General features: G+C 43.9%; 1 long non-coding RNA gene across 1 annotated transcript; it reads right to left on the reverse strand.

The window, feature by feature from the left end:
- Positions 1–1,071: 1,071 nt before the first annotated feature.
- On the reverse strand, positions 1,072–4,163 carry LOC143628929 (uncharacterized). Its single transcript, XR_013152846.1, has 2 exons — positions 3,648–4,163; positions 1,072–1,344 (listed from the first exon to the last, which is right to left on the reverse strand). It is a non-coding gene; the product is annotated as an uncharacterized LOC143628929 (long non-coding RNA).
- Positions 4,164–7,369: the final 3,206 nt, after the last annotated feature.

The raw sequence follows: 7,369 nt of genomic DNA on the forward strand, positions 1-7,369 counted from the left end.
ATTTTCTTTGCAAACAGTGAGTTTCACGTCCCCTTTTTACTCTTTTTTTAAACGCTTTTATTTGGGGGAGATAACATACTCCAACGCTGTAGAATTTGTTAGTTTTTATATATTACTTGCAAGGCTAAGTGGCAAACAAACCAACTAAAGTCCTTCATAACATCGAACCGGTTAATATTGGGATAATAGCGAGTCACTGTTGTGTAGTACTACTGGGTTTGACAAACCCCACCCAACTCTAAACTCGACTGTAGGTCGAGTGGGTATAATCTTGGCTAACACATTTCCATGGTTGTGGATGACATGGTGGCAAGGCAATTGATAAACAGTCAGCTTCGGTTTCGAACACTTAGTAATACAAGCTTGATAGGTTAGCTACCTATTGATATATAATTGACTTAACACTATCTGGTAACGCAAACGCAAACGCAAACGCAAACACTTTATTTATATTAACTTGTGAACTCACCAATCCTGTGTTGACACTTTTAGTATGTTATTCTCAGGTAGCTGAGGCGGGCACGCGGTATAGGAACATGCATTTGCTAAACAACATTGCTTTAGAAACTTCTATTAATTATTATCTTGATAAATTGGGTTTTTAAGTCGTCCTGTGTGGCCAAACTTTTTGCTTTACAATTTACGCTTCCGCATTTATACTTAAGACTTGATGTCTTTTTTGTTTGAAAACTTTATTTATGGTGTTTGATTATAACTAATGATTCCGATCCTGTTAGTTCACACCCTCTGACGGTAAAACTCCGTTAGTGGATTTTGAGGGTTTGACAGATTGGTATCAAAGCCAGGTTATAGCGAACTAGAATTGCATGCATACTAGACTATATCCGCAACGACCCATTAGTTATAATTACACGCACTGCATATATAAATATATATATATTATATTTAGTCCTTCGTTTTCTTTATCTCTTTACCTCGTTCACTCAAACGCGTGCATAGACGACTTATCCTGTAAGGATGTCGACGCCATCATCATCATCATCATCATCATCATCCCGCCCGGTGTGTCATGCCCCTGGTAAGGAACGACAGCTACCCGACTCATCACTATTTAGAGCGTGAAGTAGAGATTATGCGCTCGACGAGAGCGAATGTTACTGGATAGATAGGGGATGGAGCTGAGGCTAGGAAGAGAATTTCCTACCTGACTAAAGCCATGAAGGAAACTCGATGCTCATGTTCATCTAATGAGGCTAGTACTCAAGATACAATCAGAGATGATAGACTAGCAAGACGAAGTTTGGAAAGCAAGGAGCCTTGCGGCAGTAGCTCTAGCTCGTTGTGAGACACTAGAGGCGCGAATTGCCCCTAACGCAGCCGAACCTGATGTAACATCCTAAAATTTATAATGTTGAATAAAGAAAGTTATGTTAGCGATTTCGCGTTTTTAATTATTAATATCGAGTAGGAGCGGGTCATGGACTTGGATTAATTGAGATAGGATAAATGAGAATGGGATTTCAGGGATATAAATACCCCCAAAATCCCAAAATATCTCATTTCTCACCAAACTCCACACATACTCCACACACTCCTCAAAACACACACATACTAACCGATCGAGATTCGAAGCCGAGACCCGAGATTTTGTTGATAGATCTGAGTTGGTAAGGTAAGAACAAATTCCCCCAAAGCTAATATTACTGAAAATGGTTAGGATTGGATGGGTTAACCGGACCCGAAACCCAAACTGCCCAAATCGGACCCCTAAAACGTCTATTTTAGGCCGATTTGATGGTTGGGATTTGTAGGCGCTGATCATACGATTCCGTGGGTACCAAAATCGAGTTATTTGGCTAAGAAACGAAGGATTTATGGGCAAACAGATCTGCAGCGCGATAACTTCGCCTGCAAGATCAAGTTCGCCTGATGAACTTCGCCTTCAAGCGTAACTTCGCCTTCAAGCGTAAGTTCGCCTAAGGTATAACTTCGCCTGAAGCCAAGTTCGCCTAAGGTATAACTTCGCCTGAAGCCAAGTTCGCCTAAGGTATAACTTCGCCTGAAGCCAAGTTCGCCTAAGGTATAACTTCGCCTGAAGCCAAGTTCGCCTAAGGTTTAACTTCGCCTGAAGCCAAGTTCGCCTAAGGTATAACTTCGCCTGAAGCCAAGTTCGCCTAAGGTTTAACTTCGCCTGAAGCCAAGTTCGCCTAAGGTTTAACTTCGCCTGAAGTGAAGTTCGTTTATAAAATAAATTAAAAACCTAATGGAAAATGTGTTAAGGCAGTTATCGAAAATAAAATTTTTCCAAGCTGACCTGGCAGCTTAACCCCAGCCAGGGGCTCTGCCCCTTGGACCCCGCTAGGGGCTGCCGCCCCTAGAACCCCGCTGCCAGGGGCGCTGCCCCCGGACCCCCGTTCATTGTGGGTCATATATAGATAGAAATACAAAACGAGTAGTAGTAGTTAATTGATATGTGTAAATATTATACAGTTAGCCGTGCCCAGTTAAAGAAAGGAATTACGATCAACGGCGAGCGTAACAGGATCCAGGTGAGTTTCTAGCCCCATTCCTTGTTATGTTTTCGGGGCTGTGTGCATACTTGATGTGTTGTTAATACATTTATCCTAAGTGATAAGTGTATGTGATATATGTGATATGTATGAATGATTGCTTGACGGTTCGTGAACGATCTTCGGATATTGCACGTACTGTCAGGTTGTAACGTTATAAAGCCATATGTGATATATGTGATATGTATGAATGATTGCTTGATGGTTCGTGAACGATCTTCGGATATTGCACGTACTGTCAGGTTGTAACGTTATAAATATGGCAAGTATGATATGTATGTTTATGTGTATGAACGTAATAAAGTTAATAAAAGAAGGAAATGACGGTTGTATGGTTGTATGGTTACGAAAAGGGTACCGAGCCCTAATAATACTCGAGGTATGATGTATGGTTGTATGGTAACGAAGAGGGAATCGAACCCTACAAATATTCGAAAACAAGGGACCAGACCCTTATAATATCTGTGATGTTAGGGACCAGACCCTTATAATATCTGTGATGTTAGGGACCAGACCCTTACAATATCTGTGAGGATAGGGACCAGACCCTCATAATATCTGTGATGTTAGGGACCAGACCCTTATAATATCTGTGATGTTAGGGACCAGACCCTTATAATATCTGTGAGGTTATAGGGCGAAAGGCTCTTAAAAACGTATGATTATGAATGTAAAGAAAGTATATAAGTAAGAAAGAAAGTATGTAAGTAAGAATGAAGGTATGAGTACTTATGTGTGTATGAAAGAAAGTTATGAGGTTAAGTACGTATGTATGTAATAAGGTATTGTATGGTATTGTATGATTATCTAGAACTCACTCAGCGTAGCTGACTTTTAGTATGCACGCAGGTGAGTAGGATGAGACAGCTGGCTTGAGTGGAGGACACATGGCAGAAGACTAAAGCCTGGCATCTGAAGATCTGATATGTTTTATAAGTTATGTTTTGATTTTAAAGGACAAGAGGAATGTTTTAAGACATGATTGTGAATTGATATGTAATGTTTTATGAAAGTTTTATATTCCGCGTAAAGTTTTTAATTAACTCTGATATTTAGAACAGTGTTTATGAGTAAATCCAACACGAAAGTAGGGTTACCGGTGACGGGGCCTTACACCTGAGGAGGATCCTGAACAAATCAAATGTTGGACGCGGTCGGGGTAACATTAACCTTACTGCAGCAGAACTCCAAACCCTACTGAATGACCACGCGGCGGCAGCTCTAGCTACGCACGTTCAGAATCAAGCCGGAGTCTGTACTTTCAAGAACTACCTAGACTGCAAGCCCAATTCATTTAAGAGCACTGAGGGAGCCATAGGTTTCCTACGTTGGGCCGAGAAGGCAGATTCAGCTTTCGAGATGTGTAACTGTCCACCAGCCAGCAGAGTCAAGTTTGCTGCTGGAACACTGCAAGATTCCGCCCTCACCTGGTGGAACTCTAATGTGCAAATTCTTGGGTTAGAATTGGCAAACGCTATAAACTGGGAGGAATTCAAGAATATGATGCGGGAATAGTATTGTCCTAGAGAGGAAATCGCGAAGTTGGAGTCGGAATTTTGGGCGCTGAAGATGGTGGGTTCTGAGATTGAAGCCTACACAACCCGTTCCCATGAGCTAGCAGTGATGTGCCCGCGGATGGTAGATCCCACCGAGTAAGAGAATCGATATATATATCGATGGTTTGGTACCCCAGATTCAGGGTATGGTGACGTCTTCCAAACCGACTACGATTCAGCAAGCGATCCGAATAGCCCACAAACTGACGGACCAAGTAGTGGCACAAGGTGCGTTACGACCGAGAGGTTCCACCTCTATAACCCGTGACAACTCAAGCACTGACAACAACATCAACAACTCTGGTAATGGAAAGAGGAAATTTGACCACACCAGGTCCTCATCATCGAACCCCCCACAGCAACAACACCACCGTAAACCTGAACTCGCTCAGAACTTCAATAATCAGGGTACCAACAATAACAACAACAGTGGCGGACAGGGTTCGAGTGGCTATGCTGGAAAGTACCCTAAATGCAACAAGTGCAACTATCACCATGCTGGCCCATGCGACCGTATCAACTGTTTGTGATGCGGTAAATTGGGTCATCAGGCCAAGGACTGTAGGGGCGACCTAGCGGCTAAGGGTGCTCCTAAACAGCCTGCAGCGACGAAAGGGTTCTTTTAGTGTGGTCAAGAGGGTCACTTCAGGAAGGATTGTCCCAAACTGAAGCAGAATGAGAACAATGGAGGCAATAACAGTGGAGGAAGCAGTGTTAAAGGTAGAGCTTTCGTCATTGGGTCGGGCCAGGCCTGCAGCGATCCGAATGTGGTCACCATTAAGTTTCCTATAAACGACTGTTTTGCTTCTATTTTGTTTGACACTGGAGATGATAGGAGTTTTGTATCGGAAGCCTTTAGTGGACTCTTAGAGTTAACTCCAACCCTGTCAGATGCTAAGTTTCCTGTTGAATTAGCTAACGGTAAGTCTATAGAAACAACTCATGTACTAGCGGGATGTTAGTTGAAACTGTCGGGTCATACCTTCGATATCGACCTCATACCATTTACTCTTGGTAATTTCGATGTCGTTGTCGGCATGGACTGGCTATCCGAGAATAGAGCTGAGATTATATGTCACGACAAGGTAGTCCATATCACTACCTCTTCCAGCGAAATCAACTTGATAATGGGCGAGAAGAGCGGCATGACTACAAGCATCATCACCCTCATGAAGGAGCAGAAATATTTACGAAAGGGACATCCGGCGATTTTAGCTCATATTGTCGAGAAACCCGCGGAGGAGAAGCGAATCTAAGACATACCGATTGTGCGAGATTTTCTGGAAGTCTTCTCATAGGATTTTCCTGGACTCCCACCTATTCGACAAGTCGAGTTCCAAATTGACTTAGCCCCCGGTGCGGCACCCATAGCACGAGCCCCGTATCGGCTCGCACCGGCGGAGCTTCAGGAATTGTCCACTCAACTACAAGACTTATTGGATAAGGGTTTCATCCGACCTAGCTCATCAACATGGGGAGCCCCTGTCTTATTTGTTCGAAAAAAAGATGGGACTTTCCGCATGTGCATCGATTACCGGGAGCTGAACAAGGTGACGGTCAAGAACCGTTATCCCCTACCCCCAATTGATGATCTTTTCGACCAGCTTCAAGGATTGAGTTACTACTCGAAGATCGATCTGAGATCTGGTTACCATCAATTAAGAGTGCACGTAGAACACATTTCAAAGACGGCATTCACAACTCGGTACGGTCACTACGAGTTTTCGGTTATGCCCTTTGGCTTAACCAACGCACCAGCCGTATTTATGGATCTCATGAACAGAGTATGCAAGGCGTACCTCGACAAGTTTGTGATTGTTTTCATTGATGATATCCTCGTCTACTCCAAGAAAAAGACCGACCATGAAGAACTCCTGAGGTTAATTCTGGAATTACTAAAGAAGGAACAACTATACGCTAAACTCTCGAAATGCGAATTTTGGCTTCGCGAGGTTCACTTCTTAGGACATATGATCAATGAGAGTGGTATCCATGTCGATCCAGGCAAGGTAGAGGCCATCAAAAACTGGGAAGCACCTAAGACTCCAACTGAGGTGCGACAATTCCTAGGACTGGCTGGCTACTACCGACGTTTCATCGAGGGATTTTCAAAGATTGCTCAACCCCTCACCGCCTTGACACACAAGGGTACTAAGTACAATTGGGGTGACGCGCAGGAATCTGCCTTCCAACTGTTGAAAACCAAACTCTGTAGCGCCCCTATCCTAGCCCTCCCCAAGGGAACGAAAAACATTGAAGTGCACTGTGATGCATCGATACAGGGTCTCGGTTGCGTGTTAATGCAACTCGAGAAGGTTATAGCCTATGCCTCTCGACAACTATAGATCCACGAGAAGAACTATACGACCCATGACTTGGAACTCGGAGCTGTGGTGTTTGCTCTTAAGATATGGAGGCATTACTTGTACGGTACCAAGGTTACCATTTACACCGACCACAAGAGCCTCCAACATATCTACGATCAAAAGGAGCTGAACAGGCGACAGCGTCGTTGGGTCGAGCTACTTAAGGATTATGACTGTGCCATCAAGTACCACCCTGGCAAGGCCAATGTAGTGGCCGATGCTCTCAGCAGAAAAGAAACCGATAAACCTAGACGAGTGCGAGCATTACAACTCACGATTCACGCCAACTTACCTGATCTGATTCGTGATGCTCAACTCGAAGCCTTGAAAGACGATAATCTCCCATCAGAACTCATGCGGGGCATGAACAAGCAACTTGAAACCAAATCGGACGGGGTCCGATATTTCGAAAACCGGATTTGGGCCCCTCGATACGGAGAGTTAAGAACTCTAGTGATGGACGAAGCACACAAGTCCTGATATTCCATTCACCCTGGCTCAGATAAAATGTACCATGACCTAAAGGCACGTTACTGGTGGCCAAACATGAAAGCCGACATTTCCACCTACGTGAGCAAATGCTTGACTTGTGCAAGAGTCAAAGTGGAATATCAGAAACCATTTGGTCTGCTACAGCAACCGGAACTTCCAACGTGGAAATGGGAACACATTTCCATGGATTTCATCACGGGATTACCCAAAACAACGACGGGATGCGATACCATCTGGGTGATCGTCGACCGATTGACTAAGTCCGCGCATTTCTTAGCGATCAAGGAATCGGACAAAATGGAAAGACTAACTCGCATCTATATGAAAGAAGTAGTGTCTAGACACGGAGTGCCTGTCTCAATCATATCTGATCGAGATTCCCATTTCACTTCGCACTTTTGGAAGTCACTACAGAGTGCCCTAG

This window comes from Bidens hawaiensis, unplaced genomic scaffold (assembly GCF_021521415.1).
Source record: "Bidens hawaiensis isolate Kalapana, Puna unplaced genomic scaffold, B.hawaiensis_p1.1 tig00005104_1, whole genome shotgun sequence".
In the NCBI taxonomy this organism is placed as follows: domain Eukaryota; kingdom Viridiplantae; phylum Streptophyta; class Magnoliopsida; order Asterales; family Asteraceae; genus Bidens; species Bidens hawaiensis.